This window comes from Aethalodelphis obliquidens, unplaced genomic scaffold, assembly GCF_003676395.1.
Source record: "Aethalodelphis obliquidens isolate GAN/ISIS:26980383/991018 unplaced genomic scaffold, ASM367639v1 scaffold8, whole genome shotgun sequence".
NCBI lineage: Eukaryota > Metazoa > Chordata > Mammalia > Artiodactyla > Delphinidae > Aethalodelphis > Aethalodelphis obliquidens.
In genome coordinates, this window is record NW_020837952.1 from 7983772 (window position 1) to 7996171 (window position 12400).

Below are 12400 nucleotides of genomic sequence, written 5' to 3' on the forward strand. Positions count from 1 at the left end.
TGAGGTAGTTCTTCTTATTATGGATCACAGGAGTGCAAGAGAGTGAGTAGAAACACGAGATAACTCTTAAGACCTTAGCTTAGAACTAGCACACACAGAGTTACTTCCACCCACATTCAATTGGCTGATCCAGGTTGCAAGGCGAAGTCCTACGTCAGCCCTTTCTAGCACACTGCAAGGTTATACTACAGAGGAAGAGAGTGCAGAGCTGAGAACAATAATCCAGTCGGCACTCAAAGATGGAGGAGCAGAGGGATGAAAAGATGCTGGGTCCTTGGTGACAACATGGAGCAACTGAGCAAACAATGGCATGAGTTTTATTCAGAGCTTGTTATGTGATTTAAAAAAGAGCCCCTATTTATTTAAGGCACAATTTCTGCTTGTACCTGAAGACATTCCAAAATGATAAAATGCAGTTGTGTTCTAAATAAACTATTTCTTTATTGATGGGCATTTAAGCTGCTTCCAATTTTCCATTATTACAAATAATGCTACAGTGAACATTTTATATACAACGTGACCAAAATGTATTTCTATCAGATAGGTTCTTAGATACAGAATTGCTGAGCAGAAGAGTATTTACATTTAAAATTTTGATAGATAACATCAGATTGCCCTCCAAAAGACTTTGTCAGTTCATTCTTCATACCTTACTAATCCTGCTATTATCACATTTTAAAAAATGCTTCCAGTTTGATGGGTGAAATATAGTTCTGTTTCATTTGCACTGATTAGTGAAGTTAAATGTCTTTTCACATATTATTGGCCATTTGTATTTCTTATTGTGTGATCTGCATGTTCTTATCCTTTGCTCGTTTTTCTATTGTGTTTTCATTTTCTCTTAGTAATTAGTAGAGGATCATTTTATTTTGTTTTTAAATTTTTTCTGTTTTACATATGTGATAGATATTTTCTGTCATTTATTTGTCTTCTTTAAAATTTTTAAAATTACATATTTCAGAGATATAAAACAGTATATATGAAATATGTTTAAATGCCAAAGAATGACAATAGAATAAATTCCCAGGAATTCATGACCCAGTTAAAAAACTTGTACTTTCTCATTACTCATGAGGTCTCGTTCCACCCCCTTCTCTCCACATTCAGAGGGATCACAACCCTGAACTTTGAGTATATCATTCCCTTGTTTTTTTAATTTTTTAAAAATTCTATAAAATTCTTTTTTTAAAAAAAAATTTTCATTATAGTTGATTTACAATGCTGTGTTAGTTTCAGGTGTACAGCAAAGTGAATCAGTTATACATATACATATATCCAGTCTTTTTTTTTTTTTTAAGATTCTTTTCCCATATAGGCCGTTACAGAGTATTGAGTAGAGCTCCCTGTGCTGTACAACAGGTTCTTATTTGTTATCTATTTTGTACATAGTAGCGTGTATATGTCGGTCCCAATCTCCCAATTTATCCCTCCCCACCCTTATCTCCTGGTAACCATAAGTTTGTTTTCTACATCTGTGATTCTACTTCTGTTTTGTAAATAAGTTCATTTGTACCCCCCCTCTTTTTTGATTCCACATGTAAGCGATATCATATATTTGTCTTTCTGTGACAGACTTATTTCACTCAGTATCACAATCTCTAGGTCCATTTTTTATGGTTTTACTACATAAATCTCTGTCAACAAATAATATACTATTTAGTTTACATGTTTCTGACTTTTATATAAATGGAATCATAAGGGTAAGCATTCTCTGACGACTTCTTATATTCAACGTTTCTAAAGTTCATCCATTTTTTTGTACGTAGCTGTAGTTCATGGCAGCACAGAATTCCATTACATGAAATAGCATAATTTATCCATTCCTCTGCTCATGCCCATTTGAGTTAGTTCTGGCTTATACCTCAGCAAACAGTGGTGCTCTGAACATTCTCGTATGTGTTACTATGTGCCCATGTGCAAGAGTTTCTCAAGTTTATCTAGGAATGAAGTTGATAGGTCCTATGTTGTGTATACCTTCAGACAAACTAGGTAATGCCACAGTGATTTTTTTACCAATATACACTCGTACCAGCAGATATAATTGTTTCTGTTATCCCACATCTTTGCCAACACTTGATAACATAATCTTTAAATTTTTGCAAATCTAGCAGGAGTAAAGTCATATATTATGGCTCTAATTTGCATTTTCCTAATTACTAGAGATTGGTATCTTTTCCTGTGCTTGTTGAAGGTTCTTATCTTCCTCTTCCATGAAACCTCTGTTCATATCTTTGCCTATTTTTCTATCAGATTGTTTGTCTTTTTCTTATTTATTTGTAATACTTCTATGTATAGTCTAGATCTGAGCACCATGTCATTTTGTCAGTTTCTTACTCTGTGCCTTGCCTTTTCACTCTCTTAATGGTATCTTTTGGTGAACAGAAGTTCTTTTTAATGTACTCAAACTTATCCATCTTTATGGTTAGATGTGGGTGTGTGTGTATGTGTGTTTATACAGGTGTATGTGTACTTTACTTAAGAAATCCTTCCCTACCCTAAGGTCATAAAGATAATCTTTGAGACTTTCACCTAAACATTTTATGGTTTTGCCTTTTACATTTAACTTTTTAATCCATGTAGAATTGAGTTTTGTGGGTGTGGAGAGATTCCTCACCCCCTTTTTAAACATGGGTAACTAATTGTGGCGGCATAATCCAACAGAAGTCCAGCTTTCTCACACTGCCCTGTGCTTCCACATCTCTGCTATAAATCACGTCCCAAACACGTGGGTTTTTTTCTGGGTTTCTATCCTGTTTTAGTGGTATATTTGTCTATTCCAACACAAATGCCACAATATATCAATTAATACAGCTTTATCTGTAACTTAAAAAAACAACTTCTCCCACCCAGTTCTTCTTCAGGTATACCTGAGGCTTTATGGGCTGTTTTCTCTTCCATATGTATTTTAGAATCAGCTTGTCAAGACTCATAAGACTCTCCAGAGTTTTGACTGACTTAAATCTATAAATTGAGTTGGGGAGAATTGACACCTTTATAATAATGATTCTCTTTATACATTAACATGGTCTCAATTTATTTAAGTATTTTCAATGTCTGTTAATAAAGTTTATAATTTTTTCTCATAAAGATCTTTTGGTATACTTATTCCTAGGTTCGTCACATTAAAAAAAAATAAATTTATTTATTTATTTATTTTTGGCTGTGTTGGGTCTTCGTTGCAACGTGCAGGCTTTCTCTAGTTACGGTGAGCGGGAGTACTCTTTGATGCGGTGCTTGGGCTTCTCATTGTGGTGGCGTCTCTTGTTGCGGAGCATGGGCTCTAGGTGTGCGGGCTTCAGTAGTTGTGGCTCGCGGGCTCTAGAGCGCAGGCTCAGTAGTTGTGGTGCACGGGCTTAGTTGCTCCGTGGCATGTGGGATCTTCCCGGGCCAGGGCTCGAACCCATGTCCCCTGCATTGGCAGGTGGATTCTTAGCCACTGCACCACCAGGGAAGTCCTATTCACATTTTTAAGTGCCATAAGTGATACCTTTTTCAAAAAGTACACTTTTTAACTCTTTGCTGTTGTTGGTTTAGAAGGACAGCTGATTTTACATTCAGATCCCATGTTGAGCTCTACTATTTATTCAAAAAATCTATTGATATTTTTTAAGAGGTTTCTATATAGATAATATATCATATGCAAATAAAGTTATATTTCTTCCTTTCTAGTACTTAAATTTATTTCTTTTTCTTGCCTTACTTCACTGGCTTAGATCTCCCATTGTATCTCACTTTATCCTCTTTTGTTTTTTTAACAACTGTTTCCTATTTTCAATTTCTTTGTCTCTCTGTTCTACATTCTCACTAATTTCTTCAGCATTATAGTCCATTTCATAAATTCTCTTTTCAGTGGGTCTAGTCATATAGTAAACTTGTTCACTGAGTTTTAAATTTTAATTATGATATTTTTAATTTCTAAGGATTCTATTAAAATTTTTTCTAAAGTCTTTTTCTTCCCTTTTTTTTGAATGCAGAACACTTTTATTATAGCAAGATATAAAACAAATATAACTTTAACCTCTTTTTTTTTTTTTTTTTTTGCGGTACACAGGCCTCTCACTGTTGTGGCCTCTCCCGTTGCGGAGCACAGGCTCCGGACGCGCAGGCTCAGCAGCCGTGGCTCATGGGCCCAGCCGCTCCGTGGCATGTGGGATCTTCCCGTACCGGAGAACAAACCTGTGTCCCCTGCATCGGCAGGCGGACTCTCAACCACTGCGCCACCAGGGAAGCCCAACAGATATAACTTGAAATGTTCATAACCACACTAGGCATTATCATGACTGATGGTGTTATTTGGCTTGCTCAAATCTGGGGGAATAGTTATATATAACTCTTGAAAGTCACTGACCATCATCATGAAAACATTATGAATTGGGAAGTTTGAGTATGGTATTGAAATGCATGTACATGTTTTTGTTAAGATATATAAATTTTCTCTTTCCTGACTTTATTCACAATCTCGATATTTTCATACATCCTCAGTGAATTAACCAAACTCAAGGCCTTTTATTACTAAGAGAACCAGCACAGTTCTATGTGCCAGTGACAACATCCTTAAAGGTTAATCAATAACAATTGATAGGTGACCAACAGGTTTTGACCTAGTTCCTCCTTCCTTTAGAGCAAAGTAAACTTTTACCTGGGTGTAAATATCCTTCAAACAGCTCCTTTAAAAGCACTCTAAAATAGCATTGACATATACACATTACCAAATGTAAAATAGATAGCTAGTTGGAAGCAGCTGCATTGCACAGGGAGATCAGCTCGGTGCTTTGTGACCACCTAGAGGGGTGGGATAGGAAAGGTGGGAGGGAGACACAAGAGGGAGGGGATATGGGGATATATGTATACATATAGCTGATTCACTTTGTTATACAGCAGAAACTAACACAACGTTGTAAAGCAGTTATACTCCAATAAAGATGTTAAAAAAAAAGCACTCTAAAAAACAAAAAACCCAATCAAAAAATGGCCAGAAGGCCCAAATAGACACTTCTCCAAAGAAGACATACAGATGACCAACAGGCACATGAAAAGATGCTCAACTTTGCTAATTACTAGAGAAACACAAATTAAAACTACAGTGAGGTACTACCTCACACCAGTCAGAAGAGCTGTCATCAAAAAGTCTACAAAGAATACATGCTGGAGAGGGTGTGGAGAAAAGGCAATCCTCCTACATTGTTGGTGGGAATGCAAATTGGTGCAGCCAGTAGGGAGAACAGTATGGAAGTTCCTTAAAAAATCTAAGAATAGAGTTACCATATGATCCAGCAATCCCACTCCTGGGTGTATATCTGGAAAAGATGAAAACTCTAATTCAAAAAGATACCACCCCATTTTCATATCAGCACTATTTACAATGGCCAAGACATGGAAGCAACCTAAATGTCCATTGACAGATGAATGGGTAAAGAAGATGTGGTATATATATAATGGAATATTACTCAGCTATAAAAAGAATGAAATAATGCCATTTGCAGCAACATGGATGCAACTAGAGATTATCACACAAAGTGAAGTAAGTCAGAAAGAGAAAGACAAGTACTATATGATATCACTTATATGTGGAATCTAAAAAAATGATACAGCTGAACTTATTTACAAAACAGAGGGGACTTCCCTGGTGGTGCAGTGGTTAAGAATCTGCCTGCCAATGCAGGGGACATGCGGTCGAGCCCTGGTCCATGAAGATTCCACATGCCGTGGAGCAACTAAGCCTGTGTACCACAACTACTCTCTAGAGCTCGAGGGCCACAACTACTGAGCCTGTGTGCCTAGAGCGTGTGCTCCACAACAAGAGAAGCCACTGCAATGAGAAGCCCACGCACCGCAACAAAGAGTAGTTCCTGCTCATTGCAACTAGAGAAAGCCCACGTGCAGCAACAGACCCAACACAGCCAAAAATAAATAAAAACAAACAAACAAACCAGAAATAGACTCACAGACATAGAAAACAAATTTATGGTTACCAAAGGAGAAAGGTGGGGGAAGGAGGATAAATTAGGAATTTGGGACCAACAGATACAAACCACTGTATGCAACATAGATAAACAACAAGGGTTCACTGCACAGCATAGGGAACCATATTCAACATCCTGCAACAACCTTCAATGGAAAAGAATCTGAAAAAGTATACACAACCAAATCACCCTGCTGTACACCTCAAACACTGCAAATCAACCATACCTCAATAAAAAAAAAATAGCACTCTAAGTAGCCATTTCCATTTTAATAGTGGGATGGGGACTGTAGCCTTCAATCTGAAAGTCTTCAGCCTTGAAGTCATCGATTTTCTCAACTTTTCCAAGGATTTTGAGCTTTGGGAAAGGCCTTGATTCTCCCTGAAGCTGCATTTTCAGCAGCTCAATGTGATCCAGGTAAATATGTGCATCTCCCAAAGTGTGTACAGAGTCACCTGGCTTCAGGCCTGTGATGTGTGCGATCATGTAGGTGAGCAGGGCATAGCTGGCGATGTTGAAGGACACACTCAGGCCCCTGTCTCCTGACCTCTGGTACAGCTGCAGGACAGTCATGGTTCATCACGTAGAAGTGGCAAAGGGCATGGCACAGGGGCAGGGTGGTGGGGTATGAGAGGAAGATCTTTCGATTCCAAGCACGTAGAATGATTCTTCTGTCTTCAGGGTTGGTTTTGATTGTGTCAATCACCTTTTGCAGTTGGTCTACTCCTTGACCTGAATAAATTTAAATCCACATCTTTGTATTCGGCCACCAAAAGCCTCCACTGAAAGCTATAAACTAGGCCTAAATCCCCTTCTTCTCTGGTGGAGAGTACCAGGCTGTCCAAGAAGTCTCGGGACCCGTAGGCATCCCAGATTTTCACTCAGGAGACCCCGGCTCTTCCTGTGACCACTAAAGTCTTTTTATTCTTAGTCACAGTTTCAATCTCCCCTTTTCTTTCTTTCTTTTTTTTTTTTACGGTACGCGGGCCTCTCACTGTTGTGGCCTCTCCCGTTGCGGAGCATGGGCTCCGGATGCACAGGCTCAGTGGCTATGGCTCACGGGCCTAGCCGCTCTGCGGCATGTGGGATCTTTCCGGACCGGGGCATGAACCCGTGTCCCCTCCATCGGCAGGCGGACTCTCAACCACTGCGCCACCAGGGAAGCCCCACCCACTTTTATTTCTTAAACATAGTAAACATAACTTGTAGGTTTCTTCCAGTATCTGAAGTTTATAGGTTAGTTCATGTCACTTGCTGCTTCTGTTGACTCTTTCACGGTGAGTTAAAATCTTCCCGTGGTTAGGGATTTTTGACTCTCTTCATAATTTTTACCCATGGGAATTTTTGAGGCCTACGTTGAAGGTGGGTTCTTTTAGGATTTTCAGTTGTTTCTGCCAAATGTCTGGGTCATTACCAATGTGGGACAGTTTTATCCTGAAGTATTTATTTAAGGTTTCTCAATCCAAGGTATTATGTGTTTGGGCTACAAACTTTCGAAAGAATCAGCTTGTGTTAAGAATTCTAGAGGGAGATTTTCCCCCCCTCTATCTAGTGACAGCATTTAGGGCTGGGCAGGCAATTTTATTTGCGGCCTCCTTTGGCTGTGGCTGGCTGATTTCTTGTTCACCCTGACATTGTGAGTGTGGCTTTTTGTGGTTCCACTTTATGGAGGGAGGGGATCTCCTATAGGACATCCGACTTTAGACTGACCCTTATGATATTTAATGTCAGGAAATGAAGTTCAGGGACTCTGGAGTTGGGCAAATGCCCTCAGAGTAAATGTCAACTTTGGGGCTCTACTTCTCTGTGTTTCCACTTTCTCTTGATTTTTGGGTTTTGAGGATTCTTAATTTTCTTGGTGAGCCCATAAACGCCTTAAAAAAAGATGTTTTCAGTATTCCACCCAGAGTTTTTAATTTCTGTGGGCAAAGCATTGTTGGCAGAGGTAGGCTGGGCTGCTTCCCCTTACTTTGGTCGGCCTTAGCAGATAGGAATTTCTTCCTTCTGGCTCTGAGTTATTTTCCTTGACAAATTGACAAATCTCAGTGTAACATCTACATCGCCTCTGTGAATGTACATATGATCTCCTCTGATTATGAACTTTTTTCAACGCCTTTTAAATGTTTTTTTAATTTTACAATATGCCTCAGTGGAACTGACCTTACTTGGGGCTGCAGCAGAATGTGTAAATGGCTTCTCTTTGAGCTACTTGGAATGCCTAAATATACTATCCTAAATGGACATTTCCCAGTGAAGCTGATTTATGAACAGAAATCAGTGTTGAGAAATGATGGCATATGAAATAAGATTTGGGGGAAATTTCATGCATATTTCTACTATGGAGAACAGCACCCTCGATTAAAACATAGGTTATCCCTTTCTATTTATCGTCTTCCATAGGATGGATACACTAGTCTCAGTAGAAAGAGATAATCCCCCCTCATTTCAATCCTTGACATAACCGTTCGGGAAACTGTCTGCCATCTTGGCTGGACTGGGCAGGGGCTGAGCAGAATAAGAGAGTTTAAGGGGCTTTCAAATGTCTTTTTTTCTTTGCGGTATGCGGGCCTCTCACTGCTGTGGCCTCTCCTGTTGCGGAGCTCAGGCTCTGGACGCGAAGGCTCAGCAGCCATGGCTCACGGGCCCAGCTGTTTTGTGGCATGTGGGCTCTTCCCAGGCCGGGGCATGAACCCATGCCTCCTGCATCGAGAGGCGGATTCTCAACCACTGCGCCACCAGTGCAGCCCTCCAATGTCCTGTAAATCTTCGGAATAATAAAGTCACGTGGGAGAGGAGCTTCAAGATGGCGGAAGAGTAAGACGTGGAGATCGCCTTCCTCCCCACAAATACATTAGAAATACAACTACATGTGGAACAACCCCTGCAGAACACCTACTGAACGCTGGCAGAAGACTTCAGACCTCCCAAAAGGCAAGAAACTCCCCCACGTACCTGGGTAGGGCAAAAGAAAAAAGAGAGACAAAAGAATAGGAACGGGACGTGCACCAGTGGGAGGGAGCTGTGAAGGAGGAAAGGTTTCCACACGCTAGGAAGCCCCTTCGCGGGCGGAGACGGGGGTGGGGGTGATGGGGGGGATGCTTTGGAGCCACGGAGGAGAGCGCAGCCACAGGGGTGCGTAGCGTAAAGCGGAGAGATTCCGCCCAGAGGATTGATGCCGACCGGCACTCACCAGCCCGAGAGGCTTGTCTGCTCACCCGCCGGGGCGGGCGGGACTGGGAGTTGAGGCGCTGGCTTCGGTTGGATCCCAGGCAGAGGACTGGGGTTGGCTGCATGAACACAGCCTGAAGGGGTTAGTGCACCACGGCTAGCCGGGAGGGAGTCCGGGAAAAGGTCTGGAGCTGCCGAAGAGGCAAGAAACCTTTTCTTGCCTCTTTGTTTCCTGGTGCGTGAGGAGAGGGGATTAAGAGCGCTGCTTAAAGGAGCTCCAGAGACAGGCGCGAGCTGCTGCTATCAGTGCGGACCCAAGAGACGGGCGTGAGACGCTAAGGCCGCTGCTGCCACCACCAAGAAGCCCGTGTGTGAGCACAGGTCACCCTCCAAACCGCCCCTCTCGGGAGCCTGTGCAGCCCACCACAGCCAGGGTCCCGTGATCCAGGGACAGCTTCCCCAGGAGAACACATGGCACGCCTCAGGCTGGTGCAACGTCATGCTGGCCTCTGCCGCCGCAGGATCGCCCCGCACTCCGTACCCCTCCCTGCACCCGGCCTGAGTGAGCCAGAGACCCCGAATCAGCTGGTCTTTTAACTCCGTCCTGTCTGAGCAGGAACAGACGCCCTCTGGGGACCTGCACGCAGAGGCGGGGCCAAATCCAAAGCTGAACCCCGGGAGCTGTGAGAACAAAGAAGAGAAAGGGAAATCTCTCCCAGCTCAGGAGCAGTGGATTAAATCTCCAGAATCAACTTGATGTGCCCTGCATCTGTGGAATACCTGAATAGACAACGAATCATCCCAAACTGAGGTGGTGGACTTTGGGAGCAACGATATATATATATATATTTCTCTTTTCCCGTATGGATGACAGGGTCTTGGTGCTCCGGCCGGGCGTCAGGCCTGTGCCTCTGAGGTGGGAGAGCCGAGTTCAGGACACTGGTCCACAAGTAACCTCCCAGCTCCACGTAATATCAAACTCCGAAAATCTACCAGAGATCTCCATCTCAATGCCAAGACCCACCTCAACTCAATGACCAGCAAGCTCCAGTGCTGGACACCCTATGCCAAACAACTAGCAAGACAGGAACACAACCCCACCCATTAGCAGAGAGGCTGCCTAAAATCATAATAAGGTCACAGACACCCCAAAACACATGACCAGATGTGCACCTGCGCACCAGAAAGACAAGATCCAGCCTCATCCACCAGAACACAGGCACTAGTCCCCTCCACCAGAAAGCCTACACAACCCACTGAACCAACCTTAGCCACTGGGGACAGACACCAAAAACAACGGGAACTACGAACCTGCAGCCTGCAAAAAGGAGGCCCCAAATACAGTAAGTTAAGCAAAATGAGAAGACAGAGAAGAACACAGCAGATGAAGGAGCAAGGTAAAAATCAAGCAGACCAAACAAATGAAGAGGAAATAGGCAGTCTACCTGGAAGAGAATTCAGAATAATGATAGTAAAGATGATCCAAAATCTTGGAAATATAATGGAGAAAATACAAGAAACATATAACAAGGACCTAGAAGAACTAAGGAGCAAACAAACAATGATGAACACACAATAAATGAAATTAAATGTTCTCTAGATGGGATCAATAGCAGAATAACTGAGGCAGAAGAACGGATAAGTGACCTGGAAGATAAAATAGTGGAAATAACTACTGCAGAGCAGAATAAAGAAAAAAGAATGAAAAGAATTGAGGACAGTCTCAGAGACCTCTGGGACAACATTAAACGCACCAACATTCGAATTATAGGGGTCCCAGAAGAAGAAGAGAAAAAGAAAGGGACTGAGAAAATATTTGAAGAGATTATAGTTGAAAACTTCCCTAATATGGGAAAAGAAATAGTTAATCAAGTCCAGGAAGCAGAGAGTCCCATACAGGATAAATCCAAGGAGAAACACTCCAAGACACATATTAATCAAGTTATCAAAAATTAGATACAAAGAAAAAATATTAAAAACAGCAAGGGAAAAACAACAAATAGCATACAAGGGAATCCCCATAAGGTTAACAGCAGAAACTCTGCAAGCCAGAAGGGAGTGGCAGAACATATTTAAAGTGATGAAAGGGAAAAACCTACAACCAAGATTACTCTACCCAGCAAGGATCTCATTCAGATTTGATGGAGAAATTAAAACCTTTACAGACAAGCAAAAGTTAAGAGAATTCAGAAGCACCATACCAGCTTTACAACAAATGCTAGAGGAACTTCTCTAGGTAGGAAACACAAGAGAAGGAAAAGACCTACAAAAACAAACCCCAAACAATTAAGAAAATGGTAACAGGAACACACATATCGATAATTACCTTAAATGTAAATGGATTAAATGCTCCCACCAAAAGACATAGACTGGCTGAATGGATACAAAAACAAGGCCTGTATATATGCTATCTACAGGAGACCCACTTCAGACCTGGGACACATACAGACTGAAAGTGAGGGGATGGAAAAAGATATTCCATGCAAATGGAAATCAACAGAAAGCTGGAGTAGCAATTCTCATATCAGACAAAATAGACTTTAAAACAAAGACTATTACAAGAGACAGAGAGGGACACTACATAATGGTCAAGGAATCAATCCAAGAAGAATATATAACAATTGTAAATATTTATGCATCCAACATAGGAGCACCTCAATACATAAGGCAAATACTAACAGCCATAAAAGGGGAAGTCGACAGTAACACAATCACAGCAGGGGACTTTAACACCCCACATTCACCAATGGACAGATCATCCAAAATGAAAATAAATAAAAAACATAAGCTTTAAATGATACATTAAAGAAGATGGACTTAATTGATATTTATAGGACATTCCATCCAAAAACAACAGAATGCACTTTCTGCTCAAGTGCTCATGGAACATTCTCCAGGATAGATCATATCTTGTGCTACAAGTCAAGCCTTGGTAATTTTAAGAAAATTGAAATCGTATCAAGCATGTTTTCTGGCCACAATGCTATGAAACTAGATATCAATTATAGGAAAATATCTGTAAAAAATACAACACATGGAGGCTAAACAATACACTACTTAATAACCAAGAGATCACTGAAGAAATCAAAGAGGAAATCAAAAAATACCTAGAAACAAATGACAATGAAAACACGATGACCCAAAACCTATGGGATGCAGCAAAAGCAATTCTAAGAGGGAAGTTTATAGCAATACAATCCTACCTTAAGAAACAAAGAACATCTCAAATAAAAAACCTAACCTTACACCTAAAGCAATTAGAGAAAGAA

At 41.2% G+C, this 12400-nt stretch overlaps 1 pseudogene; it reads right to left on the minus strand.

Annotated features, from left to right (window-relative positions):
• Positions 1-6212: 6212 nt before the first annotated feature.
• LOC113621257 (thymidylate synthase pseudogene) lies at positions 6213-8447 on the minus strand (annotated as a pseudogene).
• Positions 8448-12400: the final 3953 nt, after the last annotated feature.